We start from the raw sequence: 11,295 nt of genomic DNA, 5'->3' as shown, positions 1-11,295 counted from the left end.
ACTGTATTATATTTTCAAGTTCCTTGGGGAGATAGCATCTCTTTTGATGGAAAGCAAGGTTACTTGGGAATAACAGGTCATCTTCATCAACCGAGTATGTCACCTACATTATCTCATGATTTCTATGCGTTTGGGAACATACTGAACAATGAATACCAGCCAGCTGGTGGGTGGTAACATGCAGGCTCACTGCTTACACAGTCACTGCATCTAACTCCACAGTAAATAGAATATAATTTGAGATAATTTATTTCCTAAAGAGAAAAGGGGTAAATTGTCTTAGAGTATATCCATATGGGAGTAACCACAGAAGGACTAATCCCCCATTTCTTGTTTATGTCGCCATACTGTGGGTCCCCCCATCGTATTTAAAATGGGGGTAATAGAAGAAAAAGATTAGCCAGAATCTCATAAAGATGCGTTCTCTCTCTTAAGCTTCAGGAAAGGTAGAACACTGCATCTGGGAATGGGAAAAAGACCACATTGAGTTAGTACAGTATCACGTATGATCAAAAGTTCTGAAGTAGAGCCATGTGAAATGTTTGCAGCAGAACATGATGAAGCTATCCAATATATGATTGACTTCATGTGATGTTATAAATTTGCACACGGAAGGACTACTAGAGTTAATGAAACTCAATTGAATAATAGCCAGGGTGCACTTTCTATGTGTCACAGAACAGCTCGGTTCCTAAATCTGAAAGGCTTGATTTTTTTTTTTTTTTTTCCAATTTTCTTGAACCCCAAGCTCAAAGCTATACTGCTGTCCAGTGAAAGACACTTAGGGAAAAGTTTGCAGCAACCCTAACAAATGAAAACCACAGTGTTCTGCACAGCTCTTTTCTGCTAATGCAGTCCTGGTCACATCTGGTGCTTCTTTTATCCTAAAACAAAGATAAATTCATATGCGAGAACAAAGAGATATGCATGTCATTTGGTGTTATTTTACAAAAGAGAATAAAAAAAAAAAAACTTTCTGGTTTTCCCATGTCAGCAATCAGAGCTTTAAATCCATGAAAGGAGATTTGCATTCATTATTTAACCACAAAGCAAGACAACATTTTTAGAAAGCATCCAAGATTGACTAAACTTCCCCTTGGGTCTCCTTTCAGACATATCTTCTGCAACCCCTCACACTACAAACATTCCACTAGAAAAATGCATCTGCCAGGTTTTAAGATCTCTGCAATGCACCTTATTAGCATATTATTTTCCTAGCCCACCCCCAATCAATAATACTTACCTTTCTGTTACAGCATTTGATAGTTCTTAATCCATCCTACAGTATCTCACTCAGCCTGCAGCTCTGGATATGTCCTGATTTTAGAGCTTGTCATCCCTGAAAATACCTCAGATAATTGTTTGATTCTCTTGCTAAATCCACCAGCAAGTTTGGAAACTTGCATTACAAATAAAATTATGAATTTCTTTAGCTTCAAAACTGCTGTTATTAATTATTACCATGGAAAATATTATTTAGTGACTTAGGGCCTGATCCTGTTTCCACTGAACTCAATTGCAGGACTCCCATTGCCTTCAGAGGAAGTAGGATCAGGTTTTAACCTCCAAAGGCTTAAACACATCATTAGTAGAATTTGAATGGGCTTTACAATATAATTTTGCTTAACTCAAACATCCTGTTAGAGGTCAGCACATTCAAATGCCGAAGTCTGACGCTGAAAAACTGAACAGTGGGAAAAAGCTGGAGGTTATTTTACTTCTGCATTCTGTGGTGTGTGTCAGTGATTGCAATTGCTGCAGGGAGTGCTAGAAATAAAACTGCTGCAGGTAACTCCTGGTGCACAGTCTGGTGCTGGGCAGAATTTCTTATAAACACAGCAGGACAATCTGAGTAATCTAAGAATGCAGAAGGAAATGGAGTGGTGGAGTAAATATTTTTGGCATTATGTGGGTCAGGAGCAAGACTTTAATCCCTTCTTAAACTTTTGCTAGTTCTGCAGAAACCACCATAAGCAAACCACTACAATAAAAATGGCATTATTCCCCCACCAAATAAAAAGGAAAAAGCCTCATACACAGAAATTCAGGGCATATTATAATTGACCTCTGCTGCTTGAAGATTTAAGTCCCATTCTGGGAAATCATTACTCACATGCTTGATCAACTGTGTGCACCTCTTTGCCCCACTGACTTCAATTGGACTGGTACACGTGTGAAGTTAGGTACATGTATAATTATGTTTAGGATTATCACTTCAGCTGGAAGCTCCCTGGGCCAGGCTATGTCTACATCATTATCCATTACTAAGCAGAGTCCATAGTAGCAAGTAACACTGTGATAATTGTGTGCTGAATTATACAGCTCCCACGAAGCAAAATAGAGTACGCAGATTCTGTTCACATATTATTATTATTGTGATGATTATTTTTAAACTATAAGCACTTCCCACACCAAGTGATGCAACTGCTCAAATTCATCTCTGGGCAAAACATGTGTGACTCCATTTACTTTACAGATCTTTTTCATATGGTTTGAATTATGTCTGGTGGCTGCACATTTAGACTCCAATTTGGCAATCAGAGCCACATGTGTTGACATGTAAATTTACACAGACTTAAGCCAGAATCTGCTTTTTTGACAAAACCGAACATCTGATCCCCTTTCTCAGAAACATCAATACAAGTAAAATCCTGTTGACTTCAGTGGCAACTACCTAAACCTTATACCACTTAGAGATAGCTACCAGCATTACAGTATGTCAGAGAGTATGTCTACATCAGCATTTTATTTCAAATCCGGAATTCATTTTGCTTCCCCATCATCCCTATTCACCACATTTTGCCTCACACTGCAGGGCATTCTCAGGTTGCGCAAACTTGATTCCTCCTGGATGAAACTAGGCTAGAAGATGCAGTCCCGGTGCATCTACTGTGCATCAGCTGCTAATGGGCATTCAGGCCACAGGATCAGAAGAGAGCTAGTTGAAATGAAATCCCCAGCACTCATGTGATGAATGTTGAATCCTCAGCTCTAACAGCATCACTCTACAGATTAGATTCTGCTTTTAGCACTTACCAGAACACTCAGCATCCATATTTGGCTGTCTATTACATTCACTCTACTTACATTCCTCTGTACCAGGACTTTCATAAACACGTTGGTGTTTCCTCTAAAAGTGAGGACTGATCCTCTTCTATACATGAACAAGCCTAAACACTGAGTTACATATGTATTATTTCCTTCATACTTCAATTTCCAACTCTGCTGCAGAGACATAGCTAAATGCTGATTAAAAAGTTCGAGAGCTACGTTAGGTTCTGCTAAACTGAACATAGCTTCACCCTTAACTTATCTGCTGGGTTTTGTTACTGAATGTTTAGCATCAACTGTTAATACAGGTACCATTTCAGCCTTTCTGCTAGCGCTGTAAACATTTCCCTTAAATCAGCAGTTCTCACACTAGGATACCTATGAGGAAATCAATGATATCTGAATCAGAACATCCTTTTCATTCACTCCTCCCAATCTCTGTAGCAATTTGCAAAGCCCAATTTGTCCTTTTGCTCAGTTTCACTAATCCAAGATGAAGATCTTAAAATCTCCCAAGTGGCCTTTAATTAATGGCTGACATGAATACACAAACACTTTCACTCAGACTGACAATGGAGGTAACAAATATATCTGCAGTCCCTTAGGATTTATTGACAGTCTTTTCTCAAAGTATGGCTTGCAGAGCTGTTGCTAATTTGCTTATTTGCCCTCTAAGTGGCCAGAATGCCTGATAAAACTTCAGCAAGGGAAATGAGAACGGTTTAGTTCACCTTTCTCTGTTCTACTTGGCAAACAACCACATCAAATATACCCACAATAAGTACACCTACTCTCCAGTATGTTTAGATCTCAAGCTTCAGCTCTTGAAGCACTTTCTTAGGAAAACCCTCCTTTCTGCAAAATTCTTCCTTTTTCTAAGGATATAGCATCACAGATATAGAAAGACAGGCCAAAACCTCATTCAAAAATGGAAAGATAATTTGCATATTTCCCACTGCATCATAGATGTTAATTCACTCTGTGTACGGCCGCTCTGCTGTGCCATTACACATGCACACGATGACTTCCTTGACATCTGCACTGGTTGCGTTAACAGAGATGTCAGAGAAATGTACTCCTTTAGAGAGCTATTGACAGGATCAGAATGCCATTGCTCTTTCTAATACCACTTCCTCCTTCCCATGGTTAGCAAGGCTGTTTCTGTTTATAAAAAAAATATAATCTATTTATAAGACATCTCTAATCCCACTTTCTTTATGGAGGATCACATCAGTAAGCAGGGCAATGAATATTTTAACAGGCTACTGGAAGTTTGCTGTAGTTGGCGTTTGGAACAGGCTACTTCTTTACAGGAATCCCACTCATGAGCACAATGGGAGTATGACTGCAAATGACAGTCTTCTCTCTGTGGTAGGGTCACACCAGAACTGCTCTGGGGACAGAAAGAGACCAAGCCACATAAGTCATGCCTGTGCTGTCACAATTTAACAGACAAAAAAAACCAAACCGAAACAAAACCAAAAACGTGGCTATATAAAGCAGCAGCAGGATCGCACAGAATAAGCCTTTACCAGGTATTCAGCATGACCTAGAGATGCAAAGAGGTAATCAGCCAAGTAAGAATATCTGAAGCAGTGCGGGATCTGCCATGAAATATAAACAAAATACTCTTACAATAAGATATCAACTAAGCTGGGCAGATGAAAGTAAAGAAAGGCTCCAAGATTCTGAATGCCTCAGATGCATCCTGTGCCTCCCATTTGGTGGGATATGTACCACGGCACTTTTCCATAGGCTTCACAGGTACCTCATAGGCCTGGGCTTGTTCAGCTCAGCAGTGGGAAAGTAATTTCATAGAAAAGAATGTTTTATTTCACAGAAACTGCATGTTGGGAAAACATGCAGTTTATTATTTGCAAGTTTGCCTGAAAGCTGAGAAAAAGTGTGGGTGTTCTTTTAAAACAAAAAAAAAAGTGAAAAACGTATAATTACTTCATAGCAGTTAGTACAAGTAACAATACTGAACAAATTGCAGTGATTACAAAATCCTCTATAAATATGGTTAGCACTATTCTTGACAATAATTAGTGAACAGCATCTTCTCAATAGTATCATGATTAATATTTATTCTGACGTGTTTTTTGTTCTGGAAGATGGGATGGGACAAAAGGAAAGGGAGATAACATTCTGAGAGCTGAGTGTGTTTGAGAAGCAGAACCAAAAGCATAGAAAAATCTGCTTTATTTTTCTGCTTACTGTCATTCCCCCCTCCCCTCAAAAAGGCAATGCAAATGGTGCTTTACTGGTTTTAAAAGTAAAGCCAGAAATTATGTGGAGTTGGGACTGCTGAATTATTCATGAGTTCTGATTGAATGGGATCATTATCTCTGTCCTTACAAGCTAATAAATACTGTCTAATGCCTGGGTACTGTTTTGATCTAATAGTGTCAGGAAAAAAAAAAAAAAAAGAAAAAAAAAAAGATTTCTTTTTTGCAAGCTAGAGCCTAAATTAGGGAGGAGCTCCCTGATGAGTTCATTGCAGGAAAACCATGGGGTTTTTTCCCTTCCATTGACTACAAGGTTCACTTTGCAGTTCTCAGTCTCATTTGCTGCAAAGGCATTTTAACTTGGGCATGAGGTTAAGATGTTGCTCAGTGGTATCTATACAATGACTTATCATTTCTTATTCCTTTCCTATTTTCAATAGTCTTATTCCTCCCTCCCATCCCTGCCCCCTCCCCCCAAGCTTTCTAATCTCTTGCACCTCACAGTACAAAATACCCGAAACTAAAATACTTTCTGAGGCAGTCAGAGCACAGGAAACGATTATGCTATCTAATCATCTGCCTGTCAGCAGTCAAATAATTTTAAATTACATTGTTCTGTGATTTATTTCGGGATTGATTGTGGTGAGTCTATACTCACTTGATTTAATATCACTATAAACTAAACGTTGTATGGAACCTAAATTAAGGTTCTGCTTGGAGAGCTGTCGAAGAAGGAGGTGGATTTGTTAGAGATGCAATGCCACACAATGTTTGTTGATAACATTTGAAACAAAAAAATGTTTTTTAAAACCCACATAAATTAAAATTAAAGCTGAGATATTTCATTGGATAGCTTTTCATATGCTTTCTTGAGGATTACTTTTGGAACAGGACTTGTTTCAATAAGAGGAAATAATTAGGATATTATTACAAGTTAAAAAACCCCTCATAATTAGATAGGGATTAGTAACTTCGTTTTCATATGATTAACACAATAAAACCCATTTTTCCCCAAAGTAATCGGAGGCCTATTAAGCAACATGAGATCATATATCAAGGGGCCTTTTAGTAATTCAGCAGTTTGTAACATTTACACAGACTGAAAGTCTTCCACAAAACAGCTGGCTTCATTTTATCAAGAAAACCCACAGTTTTGGGTGCGTTTATTTTGAGGTCTAACGAAATCCTTGAAATTATGCCATTTAATTACGGATTTTTTAACAAGAGTTAGAAGTGTGTGAACTAGCTAGAGAAAAAGTATGAACATTTCTCAAATAGTGTATCAGTAATGGAGGTCTCTGCTTGTCTCAGTTTAACATGGGAGGATCCACCTGATATGTCTGGATTTTAAGGAGTAAGCATCTCCTAATAACTGGCACACTTCAAGCTTACAAATGCCTACTTTTATGGTATTTTGTTAGTAAAATCGGGTTGAACGCTTGGCTCCATTATGATAACTAGCCTAAATATGAAGCGAATTATTGACACATTTGCTCTTTGTACACACGGCTCATAAACAATAAGTAATAAAGAACAGATGCGATGTAAATTTAGCTTCCTGAGTCTATTCAGTGGAATAATTCTCCAAACGTTACCTTTTTAGTCTCCCTTTTTAGTGCTTTTAACTGCAGTGAAAATACAAAATTGTTCCTTTTGTTGTTATTAAGTAGGAACGTGATCACCCATTCTGGCTTTTCTGCATTTTCTGCATATGATGCCAGTCATTGCAGCCAATGAGACCTTCAGACAGTAGCCATTATCTGTCACACTCCTGGACCAAAATAACAAATAATATGCCTGGAGGTGCTGCGTTTTGTGACTGCTAGTTTCCCCGCATGGCATATGCCTAGATAGACTCAGATGAGAGGTGATTGCACAAAACTGTGATTGTGAGATGACTTAGCAGAACCCGTGATGATGTCCTAATGGCCTCCTGCAGAGGGGAACAGGGGTAATTGTTTGTCAGGGGAAGGAACACATCTGTAAGGAGGCATCCTCTGCAAACCAAGCAGCCATGTGGAAAAAAGAAAGGGAGAATCACAGTGCAGCAGGGCTGCATTTGAGCCTAATAAAATGAATAACAAAAAGAGGTGAAAAATTAAACAAGGTATTAAATGACCAGGTTAAAAAGGCTGTTACTGGTGAGCTCTGGATTAAAAAGAAAACAAGTTGTCTGCAGGCAGTATGGTTCTTTTAAAATGATTACGTGAAATTCTGCGACTCCAAGCAAGGAAAGTTAAAGCAACAAACCCAGGAAATGTAGATGCATTCCCCCACAGCAAAAATAGACACAGAGCAACCAGTACCCCTGTATGTCCTCACTTGTAACAAGGTGGCTTGCTAGTCACCAACCCTCTGCTGCAAAATTTCCTACTTCCAGCTTTTTAATCTTCCATTTAAAATATTTACTTTCCATGTGATCACTGCATGAGAACTGACATCATCCCAACATCCTTTCTAGAGCAAAGCTATTGGAATGAAGAAATGAGAAACCATCAATGTCAAGCCAGGCAATTAGGGCATCAGTCACATCAGTGGGAACTTGCTTTTAATGTCAGCTGGGCAGAAACAGGCCCTTAGAGTATATTAAGGGCCTTATTTTATACTCTTTCAGCATCTTCTATTTGATCAGAAATAAAATGGAGCAAACAAGCTAATTAATCGCATTCAGAATGAATTCCCCAGTCTTTTCAGCCTACATCTTAATTATTTATTTTCTAACTACAGAATAACAAACATTCTAATCCCAACAGAAGTAATATTTACTAGAAATAAATCAACTGATTATAGCTTCAATGACCTATAGGCTACAGGAAAGAGTCAAAATTCTTTAGGTTACATAAAATCATCTGTAGTCATTATTCCATTCATTATAGCTTACCAGCGGGCATCTGCAAAAGATCCACACAAAATAAGACTTAGTTCCTATACTAATGTAGGAAGGCTGTGCTTTTTTTTTTTTTAAATGATGCCTCCTAAACTCTCTATAAAATAAGCAGAGCATTGAAAAATACCTCCTAATCAGATCTACCTGCAATTGAAAAAGCATCTACTGCAAGTAATTAACTGAAATATGTAAACAGAATTGAACAAAAAATAGCTCTTTTTGTTTTGATGGGTAACTTGGGCCAAATAGTGCTATAAAAATATTTCAAGAAACAAACATTACAGAAATCAAAATAGCAATTACTTTGCACCAACCTAGAGTAAAATTCTTCATTTCATTTTCAAATAACTTATTTTAAAACCTTTTTCCCCAAATGGAGGTTGATTTCTAAACAGGATATGAATCTCTGAAAAGCTAGTTTCGTTTTAAAATGTTCAAATGAAACATTTTGTCATATTCTAAAAAAACCTATATTTTCCTTCCTTTTTTTTTTCCTGCTACAATTATCCACTGCAAGTAATCTGAATATTCAAATGCTTCTAATGTCTTTCAAAAATGCTACTTTGGGGTAGGTTATTTCCCTAGAACAAATGTTAGTCAGTCCTATTCACAAACATTTGTGATGAAGTTTTGAGTTTAAGAATCTCTCTTCAAAAACATACCAAAGATATGCTAAAAGCAAACTCTAAGACTTACATGGCCAATGTTCTGCAAATGAATGGTGTTTTGAGCACTGTGCTATGCAATAATTTCAACACTACGGGTAGTAGCATGGCACACAGGCATTTTTCTACAGAAAATATCAAGCAACCCATGAAAGTACTGACCTGTTTGACTATCAGCTGAAAAGAGGATGACCATTCCACTAACAGTGGAGTGTTCCTTTTTGAAGGGAAAAAAGGATGCTTGTGGCTTTAGTAACTATAATTACTCAAGAGTCTTCTTAGAGAAAAATACACAGGTTGTTAACATGGTGGCAACATGAGGGCTGGTCACAAATTTATCTCAAAACCACTTTTAACAAGAAATTGGCCTTTCAACTAAACCAAATGGTCTTGAGTTAAGTATTTATTTACCAGGAAAAAAAAAAAATTGAAAAAAAAACTTAGAAATTTTTTTTTCCTGAAAAATAGTTAGGGTTGTCCTGCCTTAGATATTCACAAATGTGAGTTTTCTATAGGCAAACTGGTCATGGGCAAGAAGGAAGTATGTACCGCTGAAGAAAGAAGGGTTTGTTTTCCCAGTGACCTGCACACATTTCCCACCCTGCCCAGAACTCCTGAGGCTTATCTTCAGCCTCAAAGCAGACCATGTAGCAGCAGCACAGAGGATGAAGATGAGTTTTCTGAACAAACAGAACCAAAGTCTGACAAGTAACTTCCTAAAAATAGGACAGGTCTATATACCACTCAAGAGGTAATAAACACAAAAATACAGACAAGAGGAGAGACACAAGTTAGTTTTTTGATTTTACTTGTTGGTTCTGTGCTTATGTCAACAAACATGTTTACATAGCCTTCTGATGCCTGCGGAGTATGTTTTGAAGCTCAAAGTCAGAGCACTTATCCTTCTGCTAAATTCAGAGTCCATGGAAATCTGTAAACTTTCTATTCTGCATGGAATATGCTATAAATTTTTACACTTATAATAAATTCAAATTTTAAACCGTTTGGCTAGATGAGCATTGTAGGTCCCTTCCAACTGAAATATCCTATTCTAAACAACTTTGAGACAGCAAAAATCTTTTCTAGTTCTTATACTGTGTGCACAATTAAAGCTTACATTTTTTATGAGATTGGAAAATTATATGAAAAATTTTTAAAAACACTTAAGTGACAGAAAAGATAAAAATCACCATTTCTTTCCGAAAGTCTTTACCAGGGATCTTACAAATATGATTTAAAATCATTTTATTACACTACTTAAAGGTTTTTATGGTTTTTTAATTATTAAAAGTGTAGTTCCGTATGAGTTTCCTTCTGTTGTAACACTGAAGAGAATTTGCATCTAATTGCCAGGATACCAGCGTGTGTTTTAAAATTGAAGAACATTTAAATATTTTAAATAGTGCTTTTATCCTATTAGTTTTGAAAATGATAAAGGTCAACCAAAAAAGTAAACTGGCAGCAAAGTGCCGCTTTAGCAGTGGTTCTCAGGCAGCAGACATTGTCTTTCTTTCACTGTACAGAAGACACTGAAATAGTCCTAAAGCTACCCTCGTCCTGGAGGCAGAAGCCAGCGTATGCATTTGTGTCTTCACACTCACTGGCTTTTGGTGAGCTTTTCTACTCAAAAAACAATTCTTCAAGTCTCCTCCACCTTCTTCATAACAGCTTTTTCAACTATATTGAACACTTTCTACTAATTAATTGAAATTTGGATGGAATAAAATAAAATATGCCATAGACTAACAAAAAGGAAAGATTTCTTCTGCACTGTTGTATCTATTGTATCATGCTGATCTGCTAAATGTCACTATACATGAATGAAGCTAATGAAATAGAAAGAAGCAAATTTTGACCTGCAAAATCTAGGAGATACTTAAAATAGACAGGAAAAAAACCCCAAATTTTTTGGCATCACATAGTACAAAAACACAATAACGTGTGGCTTTTTAAATCTTGAAATCGTGTAGAATTAGATGAGACAGATGAAGTGCAGTAGAAGCAAAGTCGGAAATATTTCTAGTAAGATGGTACAATTTCAACATCGTTGCAATGATATAAGGGTATATGAAGAACATTTAATCTAGAATGAACTTCACAAGAGTCAGGAAACTTTCTGAAAGGAACTGAATGTCTTTGTGATTGAACACTAAATTTTTTGTATTTAATAAAGAAGAGAAAATGCTATTGAAAATAATGGATAAAATTGCTACATAATTAAATATTGTGAATTCTTATGGACAGTAAAACCAGGCTTAGTGGATATCATGATTTCTTTTCTGTATAAAGTAGTACAAGCAGGAAGATGTAATTAGTCCTGGAACACAAAATGGTACAACTAGCTTATAGTATCTTGAAAAGAAGACGACATGATAAAACATGATGGGAAAGAAAAAGACATTATAAAATATGGTGGAGATACCGGCCAGTCTGCATGACCACTTATGAAGAAACCTCAACCTAC

The sequence above is a fragment of the Calidris pugnax genome, unplaced genomic scaffold (genome assembly GCF_001431845.1).
Source record: "Calidris pugnax isolate Ruff unplaced genomic scaffold, ASM143184v1 scaffold111, whole genome shotgun sequence".
NCBI lineage: Eukaryota > Metazoa > Chordata > Aves > Charadriiformes > Scolopacidae > Calidris > Calidris pugnax.
This window is presented reverse-complemented; position numbering follows the sequence as displayed.